General features: G+C 35.1%; 1 long non-coding RNA gene across 4 annotated transcripts in view; it reads right to left on the bottom strand.

The window, feature by feature from the left end:
* The window catches only part of LOC144320400 (uncharacterized), a 41,529-nt gene that overhangs the window by 8,489 nt on the left and 11,006 nt on the right, over positions 1-22,034 (bottom strand). Inside the window, exons 1-3 of one of the 4 annotated variants that reach the window (XR_013385945.1) lie at positions 11,792-11,930; positions 7,877-7,971; positions 7,239-7,333 (exon numbers count right to left, since the gene is read on the bottom strand). This is a non-coding gene — a long non-coding RNA (uncharacterized LOC144320400). Of the gene's footprint in view, positions 1-7,238; positions 7,334-7,876; positions 7,972-11,780; positions 11,931-22,034 lie in introns of those variants that run through there. The other 3 variants (XR_013385944.1, XR_013385946.1, XR_013385947.1) reach the window with 3 other exon arrangements.

Genomic DNA, 22,034 nt, shown 5'->3' with positions numbered 1-22,034 from the left:
GCTGAAGCATCAGAGAGACTAGTGTTGAAGGACAGATATTACCCACTTTAAATGTGCGTCCAGAATCTTATCTCCTTCCTCACCACTTCCTTAAAGTGATATTTTATAATATACAGACTACGGCTCTATGGGACTGGCTTTCTACTCATTTCATACCATACCGAAAAGATGAGAATTCATATCTTTTTGGAAGAAGGTATTTTAGAGGAGACTACTTTGTTGAATTGTCAGTTTTAAAATTTATTTGACTTGCTGCTGTAAATATCTGAAAAATTCAGCAAGTTCCAGAATACAGATATCTCTGATGACCTGGGTCCTTGAAGTGCTATAAATGTCCCTCTTAACATTCTAAAGCCTGTATGCTGACCCTGCATTTGTATAAATTGGAATGACTTTATTCATTTGGAACACTTTAGATTTGGAAGCACCATTCAGAAGTAATCTAGGTGATTGGTTTCATTTACAAATAGAGAACCTGGATATCAGTCAGAATACTGACTTTATGAAGATCACACAGAGCTCAGATTTAGCACCTAGACCCACTGTTCATCTCCAGGCCACTCTGGGTAATGAAGGCAGGGATGGTTGCTTGGTCTCTCCGGAGCATAATCCACTATATTCATGAATGAACCAACAAACTCAATGAGTCAACAACAAAAAATTAATAATAGAAAGGAAGAACCAGTCTTTACTGGCAATGTGACCATCCAGTTTCACATGATCACTAAACACATTGGAGTATCTTTGTTCCTTCTCTTAGCATGTTAATGTCAGAGTCTGATGTGACACCTGCCAGCATCACTGCCCCTTCAGAATTCAGTTTATCTCGCATGAACAGAACTCTCTATGGGACGTACTAATAGACAGGCACAGTTCATTTGTTTACTAAGAATTAGAAAGTTAGAGTTTGACAGAAGGCGGGGTGGGAGATGTTGTAATCATGCTTACTAGTCTGTTGAATTCAAAATGTATTGTGATGTTAGCATTGTATAATGTTACCTTTGGTTCTCTTGTTAAAATCTGAAGTCTTATAAACCAACAGAAAAGGAAAATTTACTAATATATGTTACACATATATGTAAAATGTATTTTAATATAGCAGGAGAAATTTCAGGGCATTCTCCTGAGACATAATTTATTGGTCCCAAAACTTTTTAAGTTTCAATTTCCTTATTTAGATTTCCACAAGTTAGTCATCATTTAGAGTCTGCATTTTACTTTGTAAGAAGGGCCTGTGATCCTTTAAATTTAGGTTGTTTGAGCTGTGAAAATGCTTATAAAAATAAACATGTTTTGTTTAATCTGTTCTAGTTGTCGGAAAACTGCACCCTATTCATGCTTTTGTTTTGTTCATGGTCTTTGCCTTGCTTTATTTTTGTGACGGAGTAAAACCTATGATTTCTAGTCTAAATTTTTTATAGCAAACTTGTGATTATTTTAACTCATTTCCATTATAGTCTGCACCTATCTTATTTAGTTTATTTAGTTTGCAAAATATCTTTTTGGGATATTGAGGAGCCAAAAAAACAAAGATTAAGTAGGGAATTTAATTTTAGTTCTTGAATTTATTGGCAAAATATTATAGCTAGATTATTCTTTATCTTCCTTCATCCCAGTCAAATAATTAGAAAAATGTAAGTTACTAGTTATGGCCACTTGAGCAATATAAACTTAATTTTGTATACTTTTTTTAGTGGGGAGGAGGGGCAGAGAGAGAGAGGAGAGAATTTTTTTTCAGATTTTATTTATTTTATTTTATTTTTATTTTACTTTAAATATTTTATTTATTTATTCATGAGAGACACACAGAGAGAAAGAGAGAGAGAGGCAGAGACACAGGCAGAGGGAGAAGCAGGCTCCATGCCGGGAGCCCGATGTGGGACTCGATCCCAGGACTCCAGGATCAGCCCTGGGCCGAAGGCAGGTGCTAAACCTCTGAGCCACCCAGGGATCCCCTCATTTATTTATTTTAGAGAAACAGAGAGTGTGTGCGTGCATGTATGCATGTGCACACGAGTGGGGGAGGGGCAGTGGGAGAGGAAAAGAGAGAATCTCAAGCAAACTCCATACTGAGTGTGGAGCCTGATGTAGGGCTCAATTTCCAAACCTAAGATCATGACCTGAGCCGAAACCAAGAATTGGACACTTAACAGACTGAGCCACCCAGGTGTCCCTAATATTGTATACTTTTTAATGAATCTCTTTATCTGCCAGTCCTAGATTAAGGTAAATATATTAAATGAATTCCTTAAATCACATTTATTTTTATGTTTCTTTAAAATTTAGCTTCAATAATACAACCCTATTTCTAGAGAGAATGCCTTGGTACTGCTTGAAGCCAGATAACCTCATAAAATACAAATGGAAAAGTACACTGTTTTAGTCTGAAGATTTGCTTCTAAGGACTATATGTCCATTTAAATTAAAAACCTAAGACTATTAATGTTTCTGAAACTACCTGAGAATGATTCCTTCTGAAATCATATGGCTTCAAGTTTATCTTCTTTTCCAAATACACTAGACAATATTTAAAATAATTTATTTGAAATAATTGTTAAATTAGTAATTTCTTTTAATTGAGCTTTCTAATCAGCTATTAAAACATGCATAACAATGCAAATATGAGCATATGCAAATTGGGGAATTGTGACCATATAGAATAAGCCATTTAGTCCAATACTTGAGTAGTAATGCATGTGAGACTAGTACTGATTTTAACTTTTATTGATATCTGGCTCTTCAGTCTATGCATTTGTATTTTCAATGTTGACAAGTATAAACCACAGGTGCTATGCCTATGTACAGCTAATAAATATTTTTTTCATTACACTATTACTTTCATTAAAGGAGAAGATTTGTATCTGTTTACATAAACACATGTATATATGCTAGGACTTAAGGAAAGTGATTTTAAACCAACTAAAATACACAGACCAAAAAATCCTTTAATAACAAGGTCTAAGGTGAAAGGGACATATTCATAGAAAAGTATTCCACTTATTATCAATTGCACCATTGCTCATTGAACTTTTTTATGAAAAAATACAGTTATGAATAAAAACAATAATGTTAGTTTTGCCTTTAATTATCTTTACAGCTTGGAGGCTCAACTATATGGTAGAGACTATGTCAAGATCATCTCTAGAGACAGGTTTCTCCTGCTCATGGATAAAAATAAGAAGTAAGAGGAAAGTTGTCAAATTACACCAGAAATCAGAAGATGTACATAATTAATATGGCATTATTTACTCTTAATCATAAAATTTTAGGCTTTTAAAAAATCCTGTTGTAGAAGTCTAACTAAAAAAGTGGATAGAGGGGAAGTAGGGGGCTGGGCAAAATAGAAAAAAGGGACTGAGAGGTACAGATTTTCAGTTATAAAATGAATAAGTCAGATGAAAGATGAAAAAAATGAAAAATACAGCATAGGGAGCATATTCAACAATACTGTAATAATGTATGGTGACACATGGTGACTATATCATAGTAAACATTGAGAAATGTACAGAACTGTCAAATCAGTATATTATGCAGCTGAAAACATAACATTGCATGTCAATTATACTTCAATTTTTAAAAAGTAGAACCTATTTCAAATCTAGAACTTCTGAGAGTTGAGGTTTGCCAGTTGACTCTAGAGATTTACAAAAGACAAGCTTTGGTGAAAAATATGCATCCTCAGCATCTCAAAGCACATATTTGGGAATTGTGCTAATTTCTTTGCTGATCTCTGGTATATTGCTTTACCCCATTCTTGAGCATTTTCTGCCTATTTTGCTCTACAATCTCTTTTTTCTCTTTCTTAAGGCATGGAAAGGTCTCCCTCATTCTGGAAATATCTTTCCTCAAACCGTCTTCTCCTCTAGCATTTCTGCTCTTCTCATTTCTTTCACCAACCAGCCTCTTTGACAGTATAGTCTATATTAAGTTCATTTCCTCATCATTTATTTTCTCCTAGTCCTTTTACAATCTTGGTTCCGCTTCTAGTGCTTTACCAAAAACTACTCTCACTAAGGTCACGGAGAGGATTCTTCAGGGGGTTCAAAGGGCTATTGAAACCTCAGGTTGGACGGGAATTGAATCCAGGCCTCCAGTACTTATCTGGCAGGGGAGATATCATGGTCTCCCGTGATCCTGAATCTAGGCCTCCAAATGGGACAATTAAGAGAAAAATTGTGGCACGTCTAGATATCATGATGTCTATACTCTCAAGAGTGAAGAGGAACTTTTTTTTTCTTATTTATTCATGAGAGACACACACAGAGAGGCAGAAACACATGCAGAGAGAGAAGCGGGCTCCCTGCAGGGAACCTGATATGGGACTCAATCCCAGGACCCTGGGATCATGACCTGAGCCAAAAGCAAATACTCAACCACTGAGCCACCCAGGTGCCCCCTAAAGAGGAACTTTTTAACACTTGGAGATATGTGCCCTCTGATTCAAAGAGAAGTTAAGCTCAAGTTAAGGTAGCAAAGAGACATTCTGAGATAATCAATACATTTGAAAAGAGAAATTTCATATATTTTTAAGGAAAAAAGGTCCCCTCAAAATGTACTTAATTCAGTTGAAAAATTAAGCAAAATTAGTAGCTCGAGAATAGGGAACTTGTAAGAATTTATATGCTCTGACAAGTAATGAAACTAGGCAAAAATAGAACTAAGTTATTATGAATAACTCAAAATTTCATTACAAAACTAATATCAAAAATGAGTATTGTAAAAAAAAAGCTATGTAATATAAAGATCATATTTTAATAAAATGATCTCAGTCAAAAAGTAATAGATTAGACTAACAAGGAGCCTAATATGGATAGGGAACCCAAAAGGAGAGACGTTTGTAAAATTCAAGCTGACTAAAGAGATATATAGATAATGCATAACTAAAAATGTGTAAGAGCTTAAACTTTCTCAATAAAAAAAATATTTTTTTGGAACTTCATGGTTTATTTGTATTGGTGTTATAAAAAAGATTTTCATATGGAATAAAGAATTAAAATAAATGCCATTATATATTTTTTTCTTATTACTTCCTCTGTAAACATAATTTATATATTCTGGTATTTGGGCCAAGATGGTTTTAATTAATAGATATGCAATAATAGATAACTACCCCTTATAGAAACTGAGAGCTTAGTCTTTAAAGGGGCAGAAAAATATATCAGAAAACACAAACTTTTTAAAAAGCAGCTTTTATAGAATTCAAGGCAAAAGAGAGAAAACAATGAAAAATATACAACCCACAATGAGATGTTAGTTATGGACCTTTAAGTACAGAAAGTGTAAAAATATCTAAAGAAAATTTTTCAGGGATACAAAGATTCATTGGAAAAATGCAGTAGAAGAAGGAGACCACACCACTCCATCAGTCTGCAACAAATTAAGGCAAAATATGAATAAGGTACAGATGTGAATAGTATAATTAGAAAGTTTGATTTGAGAAATTATAAATATGTCACTTTTTTGTCCTATAATTGAGAAGCCCACTTTTCAGAATCCATGGAACATTCACATTATTTATCTTTTAATAAGCCATAAAACACTCAATATAGTTCACATATTATGACCACACTGCAATAACTATAAACATTAATGTTTTAAAGTTTAACCATAGGCAACTTGGAAAAAAATTTGCTCTAGTAGTTAAATTACAAAGTATTTAAAATAGAAATTCACAGTAGAGGAAGGGCTTATTTTTCATTCATTTTAGAATTGAAATAAAATTTGTAAGCATAAGATTTTTATATATTTTTAAAAGATTTTACTTATTTATTTGAGAGAGAGAGAGAGAGAGAGAGAGAGCACAAGTAGGGGGAGGGGCAGAAGGAGAGGGAGGAGCAGACTCCCCCAACAGGATCTCGATTTCAGGACCCTGAGATCATGACCTGAGCCAAAAGCAGATGCTTAACTGACTGAACCACCCAGGTGCCTTGAGATTTTTATAGTTGTTAAAGAGGTATTGCTTTAAGATTTTGAGAAACATTTAGAATATAATTAAAATATATTATGTACGAAAACTCATGGGTACGAAATCAAACTTAAAGCAATGCTTAAATGTATCTATTATTAACCAAAATGAATTAAAGTCTAAGAAGGTAGAAAGAGAGCACAACCATCTAAGGAAATTAGAAAAAAAACAATTAATAAATTCATTTATGGATATCAATTCAAAAGTCCTAAATAGAATAAAATGTTCAATGAATTGAAAATATCCTTCAAAGTGATTGATGAAGGAAAAGGTAGATTAGTGAGAGGAAAAACTGCTAATTTGTATTAGTAAACCAAAAAAAAAGTTTCATATCCAGAACAATGTTGAAAAAAATTTTACTGAACTGGAAAGGTAATTTAACAAGGTGATCATGAATTCTTATTTCCAACCAACTGCTGGTCTTACATTTAATGGAGCATTTATATTAAAATTAAATTTAGGAATGACATAGCCTGCATCACCATCTCTGTTTATTTATTTTTTTCCTGGAATTCAAGGTAATGCTATGAAACAAACCAAAAAAGAAAAGAAAAGAAAAGAAAAGAAAAGAAAAGAAAAGAAAAGAAAAGAAAAGAAAAGAAAGAAAGAATGAAAGAAAAGAAGAAAGAAAGAAAGAAAGAAAGAAAGAAAGAAAGAGAGAGAGAGAAAGAAAGAAAGAAAGAAAGAAGGAAGAAGGAAGGAAGGAAGGAAGGAAGGAGGGAGAAGAAAGGGAGAGAGAGGGAAGGGAGAGAGGAAGTAGAAGAGGAGAAGAAGGGTGGAGGAAGTGAATGAGAAAGAGAAAATGAAGGGTATAAATATTTGAAAAGACAAAAATGTACTCGGAGGTAAAGGGATTATCCTATCAGTGCCCCAAGGAAATGTCAGCTATTAACAAAAAACAAAAAGCATGGAATTCTTATGAAAACAAAAGCAAAATAGAAATAGAAAATATTACCAAAGAAAAAGAGATTTTAAATGAATGGGCATGTATTTCCTACTGTGCTTTTTGGTAAGATTCAATATTGTCAATATATCAATTTTCCCCCAGTTAATTTATATGCTAAATTTAGTTTGAATAAAAATCTTAACAGAATTTGTATATAATCTTGAAGTACTTCTATGATGCTTCTGGAAGAACACCTAAGCAAATATTGCAAGAAAAAATATAAATAAAGAAGAGTAATGAGAAGGAAATCACCTCACTAATATCAAAACATATTCGTAAAGTTACAGTAATTGAAACATGAACATATACAAATAGTAAATTAAAAACCTTGCAACAGATGTTTGTAGTTTTAATCATATATGAATCATCAGAAAAGACGGTGCTTCATCTCTAGGAACTTGCAATGAGGTGAACAGTTGTGTCTGAAAAATTAGCCAAATTCAAATAAGGATCATCTAAATGAATGCACGTACCAAAATAATCATGTTTGCAAGTGAAGGAATGAAGTCACTCAATGAGACAGAATGAAGAATGAATGAAGTGTAAGGAGAAAAATTCAAAACATAATATATATATAAAAAGAACTCACAAAGTAATCCTCTACTTCTTCTATAGATAATGAGTAAAAGAAACTGGCCAAATAAGAGCTATTGGTAAAACATTTAAAGTAGTAAAATGTCTTTTAAATTTTTATTTTCCAAATATTTGTGTTTTAAGAGCAAGTAGAAATGATGAGAGCATCTTTTAAATTATTGGATCATTTATAAACAAATGTCTCTTTTTTTATTGTGTAGCTTTATTCCAGATAACAACTTCTAAAACAGTTGCAGAATCTGTGTTCTCAGATTCTGTTATAGTCTTTGGTGAGCATTCAAAGTGGAAACAAAGCTGACCTTGGAGTGTAGTAATTTATCATTAAGGGCTCTCTATAAAATAAACTTTAGAAGTTAGAAATGAAGACTTACCATCCAAATATTTGTCACAAGATAAGTTTTCTGCTTAAGGACTTCATAGGAAAGCATTGACCTTGCTCTGGCAGTTTTTAGATGGTGTTTCATTTCTAGACAGAATAAATGAAATATGAGCTTGTCATATCAGTTTATTTTGCAACCTTAAACACTGCAAGTAGAGCATGACTTAAAAAAATGTCTTTTTTACAAGATTAAAACATAATCATGAGAGTTGTGCCTCCTCCCTATCATTTCAGAGGCTGTCCCCGTCAGAAAAAAATATTCTAATTGAAACTCTCATCCACGAAATATTTTTTTCTCGTTGTTTTTCTTTGCCTGAGACAACAATCTTTCAAGTCAGTACTTTGACTCACCTCCTGAGTCGCCTTTTAAAGACCTCCCTAGAGGCAGGATAGGGAAGTGGACAGAGGCCTGGCTGGAGGAAAAAGAAACTGATTTTCATAATAGCTTTGTACTCATTTACTTTCTCTTGAAGGGGAAGACTTTACTAAACCCAGAGATTGGTATACTGCATAGTAGTCAGCATATGTAAATTACTGAAGAAACAAATGAAGATATTGTGATGTTCTGGTTACCTTTTGCTGCGTAATGAGCTACTCCAAAATTTGATAATTAAGAAAAAACAATTCATTGCTATTTTGTTTCATGATTCTGCGGGTCAGGATTTTGGGCAAGTGCAAAGTAGATGGCTTTCTTATCCTCTGTCTTGGATGACTTTGAGACTCTAATTGTTGGGGACTGGAATATCTAAAGACAAGCCCAGAAATTCTCTTTCTCTCTCTGTCATCTTTCATTTCTCAACTCAATCTGGAATAGCATCACTTCCACCATACTTTATTGGCAAAAGCAATGAGAGAATTGTCAAAGAATTTGTGTCTTGCTTAAATCTGCCACAGTGAGTTAATCAATTGTATCCTCTGGAGTCCTCTTTCCTTTTATTTTCTTTCTTCCATGGTCAAATAACTTGATTCCATGACCACCATAAGTTGATTTCCAAAAGTTTTCCTAAGTCATTTTTTTAAAAATGTGATTTCTTTGCATTTTCTGTCATTCTTCCTCTATTCTTTCTACCTAGTACTATAATGAGGCTAAAAGAGGTAATGATTGCCCTAGTCATGCCTTCAAATTGCAGTCTAAAAATTATTTGGAAATATAAACAGTGGCCAAGAAAGAGAATATTTCCATCTCATATTTTGCTTTAAAAAGGCTCATGGTGAGAAACTTGTGGCTATCTCTCATCATTGTTCTGTTATACAAGATTAGAAATCTGAGAAATAAATTTACAGAATGCTACAACAAGGATCAAACAAAGGAGATGTTTGAAAAGTCCTTTGTTTCTCCCCTCTAATGCTATCTATTCTTGAAGATTAGCTTCAAACGTTGTATTTTATAAGGTATAGTTAAGGTTCTTAATTGCAAACAGGACATTCATTTCAGCTACTTACAGAAAAGAGAAAGTGAAGGACGGAGAAATAAAGAAATTACACAGGCTTCTATAAACAATGAATAAGAATGCAACTGAGAACTGGCATGACAAGAAATCTGTCACCAATATCTCAAGAAAGATAGCACTACCTACAGTAGGAAAAAAAAATCACCATACAGAGACTTTTAACACATCGTCCACTTCATTGTCTTCTGTGAATGTTTCTGATTAATGAACCATGGCCATGTGTCCCACCCTAGCTGCTATACTCTCTTGGACATGTAGGATTTAAAAAGAAAAAAATAAAAGGGATCAAACTGGAGAAGGGAGAACTTAGAATGTGGCAATATATCAAAATGCAAATTAGATGTTTACAATTTATTTGATAGGCAGATATAAATGAGAAATATCTCAGACCATCTTTCAGTTGACAATCATAAATTCATCAATTTCTCTGCCACATAAAACTTGCAAACAACACAGCAACAATATTTTCCAGCCTAATATTCTGTAAATATCCATTATACTTCAAAGGCTTTTACTTTTTTCATGAAGAGAAAACCCAGCTTCTCTTCAGTTATTTAACCCAGCGCTAAGTATGAGATCTAGGTGATGTCTTTTTTTCCTCTGATATATTCACAATTCCTTCTCGGTATTTTCTAATCTAGGGGCTAAAATACAATAATATTGGAAAAGGTGAGACATTGGAAAGTGTTGTTGTATGTTAATAACAGGAAGATTTATTATAGAAATATATTCATGACCATCAAGAAATAAAATGTGTCTACAGGTATCTTTCTTTTTTGAAACTAATCATAAAGCTGAATTTGATACTTACAACTTTGTGCTTTCACTATACATTCCAAGTTTCCTTTGCCCTCAACCAAAATCTTAGTTGGTTATGGTTCTTGTTACCCAAATCTTTGGTTTTAAGGGAGCTGAACCTTTTATAGACCTGCTTGTGTGAAGTTATTATAATTTTTTTATTTAAATTTTTTATTTAAATTTTTATTTAAAATATGTCATTAACTTTACTCTGGACAAGGCTTTATGAAGCCTCCTTAGGCTTCTCCAGATTCGGATATAGTTTTCCCTGCCCTCAGTGAATAAGCTACCTGCCTTCATTCCAATTATAAGGATCAATTACCCAAGCCAACATGGTATATTCTCTTTGCTTTATTGACACAAAAAATTAAAAAGTACTCACATCAACTTCCAATTTAATAAAACCACATTTTTGTGACCTCGTAAAAGTATTTATCCATTGGACTGAAGACCTTGAAACAGCAGAATCCTCCATTGGAAGGACAAGAAGTAAACCTTTTATAAAGTGCATGGTCAGGTATAATGGTGAAATCTATCACTCCCAATTCTACCCCATTCTTCCTAAACCCATGTATCCTGGCTATAGGAGAAATAGAACCATTTTTTGGTTGCTGATTCAAAGCTTACAACATCCTATAAGACAGCACTTCAATCTACCAAGATGTGGACACCCAACTAAAACTATAAATAAATCTTCAGTAGGCTAGTCAACCTTTCTAAGTCCCATAGATTGTAAGTAATAAGGTACACGATAACAGGAGGGCAGTCCTTAAATAGGTTGTCTTGTTGGAGGTAACCTAGTATGGATTAAAACCTAAGTGTGAAATACTGTGAGAGTGAACAAGGGCATTCACAGAAAAAATGTTGCTGGCAGAAACATGGTGGGAAGGGAAGGGAAGGCAGATCCAGTGAAGAATAAGTCTCTATTTCAGAAAGGATAAATTACTTCCTACACAATTAAACTAGTCTGGGTGGCTATCCTCCCTATCCAATTATATAATTTATCAGGGGCTTATGCTGATTGTTTTGGAAAGTTGGGTACATAGAAGTGGCATTAGCCAGGTCAGCCTTGCTAAAAAGACTATCTCATTGAGACTGCATAGCCTCCATAACTTTCAGCCTTGGTTTTGAGGGAAATGGCTGATTGACTCAAAGCAGATCAGTTTGACCACTTGATTATGGAAAACCTCTTTCTCAGCCAAAGTATCTTAATGAGTATTCAAATGAGACACAGTTCTTTTTCCCCTCCCACATTCTGTCCATCCATATACCTATTCCCCAAGCTTCTTTGCCATATATTTTCCAATATTGTTCCTTGTAAGTCCCTTAAAATATAGATATCTAGCCATGAATCAATATACATCCATAACTCAGGACATCACTTCTTTCAGGAAAAGTGGGTCATGAGATTCACCATTTGAAATTTTGTCCATTTTGAATATCTCCCCTCTCTCTTGTTCTTCAGGTCACCCTTGAGTAGTTACAGAGTACATTCCTGCCTGATGCCAATACTCACTACAAAGTCAAAGATACTGGATCCAATTTTTACCCTGCTCAGTGAACCGACAAAAGGGAATTCCTTATGGAGGCCATAGTTGTAGATTGAGAGACAAAACACTGCGTAGCAGGAGTAAACACCACATGTACCTGAAACTTACTTTTGCCTGTAGGGCCTGTTAAACCCATTGAAGTATCTATCACTTCCATTTGAGGCAAGGATGGCTACTCTGTAGGCCCGATTGTGGTTTTAGATGATACCCATGGGCATCTTGGTTGGAATGGTCTAGAGGCAACTACAGGAAGTGGCAGTTATAGAACAGCAGATACAAAGTCAGATATAGAATAGCAGTTCCTACTGGATTTGTCTTACAATAAACTACTGTAATTGTTCAAGAATTATCCATAGAGACTAGAGGAGGGTTGTATAGGGATGTAATAGAAATCACTGATCCTGAATTTTTCCAGTCTTTGATAGAAGTACTAACTTCTGAGATTCTTCCAAAAAATGCAAAATTGCTTTTGTTTTATAATTTTTAAGGGGAGTAAGATGTCCCATGACTTTCATTTGGCTGTTTCTACCCCAATAGCCCTTACCCCAATAGGTTAAGTAGCTAGTAGACAGATTCCACTAGTTGTTGAGGATATCTATTCTAACAAGAAATTAAGGAATTGAGAGAATACCCCAGGATGTGTTCACAGACCCTGATCCCATGATGCTATGAATTCAAGCGCGAACTCTATTTCTCATTTGCCCCCCACCACTTTCCTCATAAAGATCTTTGCCCAGAGGAACATTGGCATATTCTGGGCCTCAGGGATTAGCATTAGGTCAGATCACCTGATCACAAAATCCTCAGAGCACAGTTTAATATGTGTTTCAGGTCCTTTGGAGGAATGCTAACGGTAATATTTGTAGTGATCTATATGTTTCTAATGGGCATAGTGCGTGCTCCACACAAATCTACTCAGATTTCCTACCATTTTTCTGAATGTCCTGGATCTGCAATTATTCTTTTAGAAACTGCCTGTGGACTAATGGAGTCACTTTGAGCCTGCAGGTGCAGAGAATCAAACTACCTGAAAGTATCCTTCTGGACCCCTTGGGTAACCATTAGCCAATGTCCGTGGGTACAAAAAATATGAAAGCTCAGCTCCCTTGCCCCCATGCCCAGAGTTGGGACAAACTCTGAGGTCCAATTTATGCTCCAGGGATCCCTCAGAGTCAGGCTGAGGCAAGGATAGTGCCTGAAATTGCACCTGGTTTGGCCTTTCCTTTTCCCAGTCCAGCCTCCAGCTTTCCTTAGAAGCACTTTTTAAATAATGCCACTTGCATGGGAATCTTCACTTCAGTGTCTGCTTCTGAGGGAACCCAGTCTAAGACAAAGTCATCATTGGGTTCATCCTCAAGAATTCCCAGCCTCCTCTTCATTCAAGAAATTCTGGGCTGTGGATTGATTCAGGGAGCCATGGCATTGAGGCACAATTCTGGAATCCATTTTCCAGGTGGAGTTGTTGCTGTGTGGTTTTGTTTATTTGTTTTTCTTTCCCAGATAAAATGGGGCCTTAGTGGGTACACAACTTTTTAAAACCCAAGGATCTTCTAATCAATCAGCAAGGCGAAGTGGTGTGTGTCAAATGACTCTGATTATTGCTTCATGGGTTAAGTACTGCTAATGAAGCACATAGTAATGGCAGCATCTCCATCATTGTTTTCAGCCTGCTGAGAACAGGTACTGCATACTTTCCAAAGACAGTTGTGTCAGCTTGCTTGTTTTTATCACAAATTTTCCTTTCTTCTAAACCTATATCTAAAACTTTGCCTCAATATGTAGTTGTATTCCATTTGTTCTGGTTCAGGACTTAAGAATCCATTCCCACATATATTCCTGTGGGTATTTGCCAACATAACTTGGCAAAATACTGCTTTCTTTTTGGTGTATAAGCTTGTTACACCTGGGTTTAATTTTGTAGTGGCTTCTTGGGGGCATTATAGACTCTGACATGAATTATGGGGCTAAGGCATTGAAGGGTATCAGGAATAGGTTGTGAAGAAATTTATACCACCTTGCAAGGTAAGTGCCCCAGGCAAGGTGCTTATATAATTGTCAAGGAAGGCAGAGGCAACTCATCAAATACTGGAGAAAAAGTTATTTCTTCCAGCAAGGGATGCTTAATGACATACTCAAAGTGCTCTGAGTTTTTAGGGTTTTCCCATTTATCCCAACTACAATTGAGATTTCAAAGTCCTAACTTTCAATAAAAGACATTGTACCATTTGAATTTAACTGACGTAATTCAGAAACCACAGGATTAGACTGTGCATTTAATTTTCAGTTTCATCAGCCCTGCAGAGATGAGAGCTAATTTTAGGGTAATCATTTTATCGCCCTGGCTTTTTGACTCTCTTGAACTGAGAATTTAAAACTTTAAACTTGTCACTTCCTTTCTTTCTATGCTCAGCACATTTAGTAGTTGACTCACCCTAAAGATCTGGCATTCTTCATGCCCATTATACTGTTCTAAAGGCAGCACCCATTCACTCCCCCAACTCTTTGCCTTAAATAGGTGACCAAGGGCACAGATGATAAAATAAGCAACTGTTTCATTACAGTATGCTCTGGGTATGCTCTCTACGACTAACCAGATCCTCAGAGCTTTCACATCCAACTTGATGGATAATGAAACCCTGAAATCCATTTCCTCGAGGGTTCCTTACGCTTCTGATACAAATTATTCTATTGTTAAGAATCTTAGTTGCAAAAGACATTCATTCTGCTTAGTTTAAGCAAAAAAGGGCATTTATTAAAGACACTGGACCGTTTATACAGTCACTGAGAGGGCTTGAGAAGAAACATACTAGCCTTACCAGAACATTACCCATAGTCTGTTGCCAACTTCTGAACTGCTTTGACAGCAGTCCCAAGGGAGAAGCGGCCTTTGATATAACCAACCACACAACCACTAGAAAAGAAAAGGAAAAAAAAAAAAAAGATGTTCTTTGGAGCCTGTTCTTAATCACTTTCAAATCTAAGACTCATTTGGGTGCAAATGGTTGGTAGAAACTGGTCCCTTGGCTACAATCTTAGGCACAAGGGAAGTTAGAAAATGCGGATCCTAAATTCTATTTGTGAAAGCAGAATTAAAATACATCAAAACACAAGTGAGCATTCAAAGTATTTTGTGCAACCAAAATTGACAAATGTATACTGTGTATGGCTACTGTGTTTAAAATACTTCAATAAAACTTGTGAAAAACTTCAATAATTATACATCCTTTTGTCTCATAGATTTATAATACAGAAACGAATCTTATAATACTGTTATTGACACTAGCTCTTTGTGTGAAGTGTATACTTACTTCCATTATGTCCCTTTACCATCCTCCTTTGTAAAATATAATTGTCTCAAAGATTTCCTCTGTAGTCATTGAATAGCACATCAGATGGTGTTATAATTTTTGCTTCAACCATCAAATATGATTAAGAAACTCATGAGAAGTGATACAGTTTATTACATTGACCCTTATTTTTACTCATTCTGGTGTTCTTTCTGTTCTAAAGTTTCAAGTTTTCTTCTGTTAGAATGCCTTTTCTTTTTTAGAACACTTCCTTTTTTTTTTTTTTTTTTTGCTAAGAATGTTTCTATTCTCCTTTCATTCCTGAATGACATTTTGACCAGATATACAATTCTTTTTTTGTTAACTTGACCTTTTATTATCTTTACTGAGGTATCATTGACAAAGAAAATTGTAATATATTTAAAGCAAACAACATTATGATTTGATAACTGTGTACATTATGAAAGAATTTTTGCAATTGAGCTATGATTCTCAACTGAAAGAAAACTTTCAGTATTTTAAAAATGCACCATTTTCTTCTGGCCTCTCTAGTTCCTGATGAAAAATCTGTCATTTGTCATTTGAATTGTTTCTCCCCTAAAGTAAAATCTCTTTCTAGATGCTTTCAAGATATTTTCTTCACCTTTACTTTTCAGAAGTTTAATTATATTACGTCTTGGTATGAAATTCTTTGGTATTATCTAACCTGGAGTTCACCCAGCCTCTTGAATATGTAGGTTTATGTCTTTTACCAAATTTTAGAAATTTTCAGCCATTATTTCTTTGCATACTTTTTCAGTCTGTCTCTTCTCTTGTTTTTTTGGAACTCTGGTGATACAAATAGTGGCATTTCGCATTGTTCCACCAGTCTCTGAAACTAACTTTGGAGCTAACTTTCTTTCTTTCTTAATTTCCTTCTTTTTCTCTTTCTTTGTAGTCTATCTTCTCTTTGTTGTTCAGATTGCATAACTTCTATTGCTCTGTGTTCAAGACCACTGATTCTATCATCTGTTATCTCTACTATTGAGCTGATCAAGCACGTTTTAATTTTTGATACTGTATTTTTTCAGTTCAATAATCTCCATTTGGTTACTTCTTTCTAACTTGCATGTCCTCAAAAGGACACGAATATCAACTGAAAGGGGCTTACTGGCTAAGTATAGGAAAATTTGAGCATCAGAATAAATAATAACAAAAGATTTCAACACCAGTTAAATAGAAATTCATCAGCTTATAATCATTGATTTTAAATTATTTTAAAAATGAATAAAATAAATAGAATATCTTCTGAGAAATAAGGAGAATGTATTAGCTAACAGTAAGCTTTGTTACTTTGTAGAGGAAACCTCCATTAGACAAAGAGGCTCATAAAAACTTATAGTAAAGGTCTGAGGTTTCCAGATCTGAGATAAAACTCTTTTATGGCTTAGACTTGAAGTTGGCAAAATGTGACATATTCAATTTTTCACTCTTTAATATACCCTAGTTCTTAAATTTTTAAATCAAAAGCTTTAAAAGTTAATATCATTTAATTTCAAAGATTTTCAATGTTCTTTTTAAAAAAAAATATATATATATATAATATCCTAGATTTTAGTCCTTTGTCAGGTTTACCAATATTTTCTCCCAGTCTGTAATTTGTCTTTTCTTTCTTTTTTTAAAGATTTATTTATTTATTTTAGAGAGAGACAGTATACATGTGCACATGACGGGGAGGGGCAGAGGGAAAGGAAAAGAGAATCAAAAGCAGACTCCCTTCTCCCAGAGCCTGACAGAGGGCTCAATGGCACAACCCTGAGATCATGACCTAATCCCAAACCAAGAATCCAATGTTTAACCCACCATGCCACCCAGGTGCCCCTATAATTTGTCTTTTCATTTTTTATTTTATTTTTTTAAGATTTATTTATTTATTCATAAGAGACACAGAGAAAGAATGACAGAGACATGGGCAGAGGGAGAAGTAGGCTCCTCTCAGGGAGCTCGATGTGGGACTTGATCCCAGATCCCTGGATTATGCCCTGAGCCAAAGGCAGATGCTCAACCGCTGAGCCACCCAGGCATTCCTGTCTTTTCATTTTAACAGAGGTTTTTGCTTAGCATTTTAAATTTTGATGAAGTCCTATTTATTGATTTTCCTGTTACAGATCATTGCTATGGACTGAATATATTGCCCCCCCAGCTCCCAAATTCCTATGTTGAAGGCTCATCTCCAAGGTGATTGTATTTAGAGGTGGGGTCTTTGGGAGGTAATTACACAGTGAGAGTGGAGCCCTGATGAATGTGATTAGTGTCTTTCTAAGGAGAAACACCAGAGAGCCAGCTTTCCCCCTCTCCCTTTCTCTCCCTCTCTGTCTGATATCCCTGTATGGGGGGACAAGGAGAAAATGGCCATCTACAAAGTAGGAAACTGGCCCTTATCATAAGCTAATCATGCTGGCACCTTGTTTTTGGATTTCCCTGCCTCCAGAACTGTGAGGAATGGATCTATTGGTCAAGCTACCCAGTCTGTGGTATTCTGTTACAGCATCCTGGACTGCCTGAGACAATCGTGCTTTTGATGTCATGTCTAAGATCCTTTTAAAATTATGGATTTCCTTCACAGTTAAAGGGTGATTCATTCATCTGTTTGTTGAGTGAGTTGTGGTATTTGTGCTTTTTGAAAAACTCCATTTTATCTAAGTTGTCAGATTGATGTGTGTAGAGTTCTTTATGTCATTCACTTATCATTTTGATGTATGCAGGGTCTGTAGTGATCTATCATATGTCATTCCTGATATCAGAAGTTTGTGGCTTCTCTTGATTCTCTGTCAGTTTCACCGGAGGTTTTTAAAATTTGTATTGATGTTTTTAAAGAGCTGAATTTTTGTTTCATTGATTTTCTCTTTTTTCTGTTTTCAATTTTATTAATTTCTGCTCTTTATTATTTCCTTCCTTCTGCTTGCTTTGGGTTTGTTTTCTTCTTTTTCTAGGTTCTTGAGATGGGAGCTTAGATCACTGATTTGAGATTTTCCTCTTTTCCATTGTATGCCTTTAGTACTATAAATTCCTCTTTCCGCATCCGTTTAGCTGCCTCCCACCAATTTTTATATATTTTTATTTTCATTTAGTTCAGTATATTTATTGATTTCCCTCAAGACTTCCTCCTCAGTCCATTGTTTACGTAGAAGTGTGCTGCTTAGTTTCCAAGTGTTTTGAAATTTTCTTATTATTGTTCTATAATTGATTTCTAGTTTAATTCCATTACATCAGAGAACACACTTTGTATGATTTAAATTCATCTAAGTTTGTAGAGATTTGTTTTATTGGCCCAGGCTATGCTGTATTTTGCTAAATGCCCACTGCATTTTTAAAAGAAGGTGTATTCTGCTCATGTTGTGGGGAGTGTTCTGTAATTGTGAATTCAATGTTGTTGGTTGATGGTGTTGTTGATTTCTTCTGTATACAGGCTTATTTTCTTTCTAGTTGTTTTATCATTTATTAGGAGTGGGGTGTTGACATCTCCAACTCTGTGATTTTGTTGCTGCTACCAGTTGTCCTCCTCCACCCTCACACTCACTTTGCAGTTCTGATATTTGGGACATTGGGCAACCCATTTAGGATTACAGAAATGTCTTGGCATATTGACCCTTTCATCATTGTGTAATGTCTTTCTCTGTCCCTAGCAGTTTTCTTCACTGAAGTCTACTTTATTTAATCTTAATATAGGCACTTTGTTTTCATTAATGTTTATATGGTATATCCTTTCCATCCTTTGATTTTCCGTCTTTCTATAGTGTTATATTTGAAGTGAGTTTTTGTAGACAACCTACACTGGGTTGTGATTTTTAATCCATCCTGCCAATCTCTGCCTTTTAATTTATATATTTAGAACATCTACATTTAATGTAATTATTGTTACATTAGGTTTTATACCTGCTATTTTATTTGCTTTTGGTTTATCCTGTTTATCTCTTATTTCTACCTTCCTGTGTGTTACTTGAACATTTTTTTATAAATTTATTTTGATTTATCTATAGTGTGTTTGAGTGTATATCTCTGCATAGATATTTTTTAGTGGTTACATTAGGTTTTACATTGTGTAAAAATAACTTATAGTATAGTGGTATCAACATTTTACCTATTCAAATGAAGTGTTGTAACCTTATTTCCCTTTAAGTCCCTTTGCCTTCATTATAATTATCTTAACTACTTCCTCTATATAGACCAAAAGTGACATCATACAATGCTACAATTTTCCTTTCAACTATCAAATTGAATTTTAGAAACTCAAAAGAAGGAAAGTGTATTGTATTTACTATGTATTTATTTTACCATAGCTCTTTCTTCCTTGTTTATGTTCCAAGTTTCCTTCTTTTATCATTTCCTTCCTGTTTCTACAACTTTCTTAGCCATTCTTTCAGGGTAGGTCTGCTGACAACACATTCACTTAAGTTACCTTTTATCTGAGAATGTCTTAATTTTCCCATTGTCCCTAAAGGATATTTTCATTGGATATAGAATCTTATGTTGGCAGGTCTTTTTCCTTGACACTTAAACAATATTGTGGCTCTTCCTTCTAATCTCCACAGTTTCTGATGAGAAATCCACTGTTGTTTGAATTGTTTTTCTTCCAGAGATGAGGTGATATCTGTCGATTTTCTTTTCTTATACAAGTTAGGATTTCCTGGTTCTTGTTTTGACAGTGATTTTTTTTTTAAATTATGTCTGGACATTTTGGATACTGTGTTAGGCTACTCTGGATCTCATTTAAATCTTCTGTTTCAGCAGGTCCTCTCTGACACTGTGCAAGGAGTGAAAGGGAGGTGCCATCTAATTACTGCCAGGTGAAGTTGGAAGTCTATTCCTCTGGCAGTCTCTGTTGTTGCTCTGGTGAGGAAAATCACCTCATTGCTGGGTGGGTGTGGAATCTCATGCTCCCCACCAGGCCTCTGCTGAAATCATGCTAGCAGCAGGGGAAGGGATGACTCATTACCGCTCAGAGGATTGGAAGTCTAGGTTTATCACGTTTTCCCTACTGATTGGAGATTGTTGACACCCGGAAGGATTGGAAGTCCAGGCTCCCCACTTGGCTTTCTTTAATATCATCCCAGAGCAGAGTGGTGGGGTGGTGGTAGTGGTAGTGGTGGTGTGTGTGTGAGAGGGGGGCTGCCAGTTATAGTGGGGTGATAAGAAGTCAAGTCTAGGCTTCCCTCTTAGCCTTTGGTGATGTGCGTGGGTGTCCAGTTTTTCCCACGGTTTTAGGGTGGAGTAGGGCAGTTACTATCTCAAAGTTTTCTGCCTTACTAGGTTTCCCCTATCCTGATCCTTTGGCTGGAGAAAGCAGACTTGTCTTAGGGCTTTTTGTTGCATTAATTGGTGTTTCTAGATTGTAGGCTTCTCTAGGACCCAGTGTAGGCATGTGAGGCAAAAAGAAAACATAGAGAACTTTCTTTCATGTTATTCTGTTGGTTCTCAATGTCTCTAGTTGAACTATCTTCTTCTCTGTACTTTTCAGAGTCTCCCCATGTTTCTTTAACATACGAGGTCCAGGGTTTTTAGTTGTACTTAGCAGTAGAAGTAGGGAAAAGTGTATGAACCTCATGTTATCTAGAGCTGGAACCCCTTTAAATGCCATTTTAAATTACTATTTTTATATATATTTTATACTAGTCATAAACATTAATACAATTATACATATATGACATTACAAATAAATATACAAACACATATATTGAAAGTACATGTTTTTTTTTTTACAGTGGGGTGTGTAGCCAAATGCAAATCACAGACCACTGCTGTAATCAAAACAGTGTTGACTCATTTCTTGGTTTGGCACTTATACTAACGTCTATGATTTGGAGCATTTCTTTTTTCACCTCTAAAATGAAGCAATTTCGTAAGATGGTCTTTAATACTACTTCTACCTCTAATATTCTACAAACAATAACAGCTAGTATTCCTTCCAAAAGATATAAAATACCACATGAAAATTGTTTCCCTTATTTGTGGTTTCTTTAAAGCATTTTTTAAATCCTGAAAATATTCATTCCCTCAAGCATAACATTGTATCCAATTTGTATTATAATAACTTAATCAAGATTGATCTCATAAATGTAATTGTTACACAAAAACAGCAAAATAGATTTGATTAAAAAGAGTCTATTCTAATTTTCTGTGAATTGTTAAGTTCAGGGTTGTTTTATCTTATTAAGTAATTTAGTATTTTTCCTTGACATTTTCTGTAATATACTCCACTCCCACACTTTTCTGATAGAACTATAAAGGTCAAAAATTGGAAAGAGAGACTATTGTATGTACTCTGTGCCTAGCAATCCAGAAAAAAATAGACCATTGTCTTTTGTGCTCTGTATGTATACATAAAATATATTCACTCTACCCTAGCCCATTACTGCTACTGTCTTGGTTTGCTAGTGCTGCCATAACAAAATACCGCAGATTAGACAGATTCAGCGACAGAAATTTATTTTCTCGCAGTTCTAGAGGCTGGAAGTCCATCAACATGCTGGCAGGACTAGTTTCTTTTAAGCCCTCTTTGGCTTACAGATACCTGTGCCCTTGCTTCCTTTTCACATGGTCATCCCTCCAGGCATGCATGCTCCTAATGTCTTTCCAAGTTGTTTTAATTTCCTTTTATTAGGACACCAGGCAGATTGGATTAGGGCCTACCTAATAGCCTCTTTTCAACTTAACAGTCCCATCTCCAAAAATGGTCAACTTCTAGGATACTAAGGGTTAGGGCTTCAACATATGAATTTTAGGGGGACATAATTCAGCCCCTAACAGCCACAGTTATCATTCTGCCATTAAAAAATGAATTCTACAAGTTAAGATTTTGAGATAAGTCTCAGAAGGACTTTTTTTTTACAATGATCATAGCTTTAGTGTGGCTAATACAGTGCAGCGGATTGAGTGTGTGTGTGTGTTATTTGTTCAAAAGAAGCTAGGCTTCTCTCCATTGTTTCAAGGCTGTGGACTGCTAAACTGCTTCACAGATATGCAGTTTAATAGTACCTACAAGAATGGTTAGAGAGATTACACTGACTGAATTTGGGGATGTACCA

Source organism: Canis aureus, chromosome 9 (genome assembly GCF_053574225.1).
Source record: "Canis aureus isolate CA01 chromosome 9, VMU_Caureus_v.1.0, whole genome shotgun sequence".
Lineage (NCBI taxonomy): Eukaryota > Metazoa > Chordata > Mammalia > Carnivora > Canidae > Canis > Canis aureus.
Note: the sequence above shows the minus strand (reverse complement) of the source record. Positions and strands in the feature narration are given on the sequence as shown.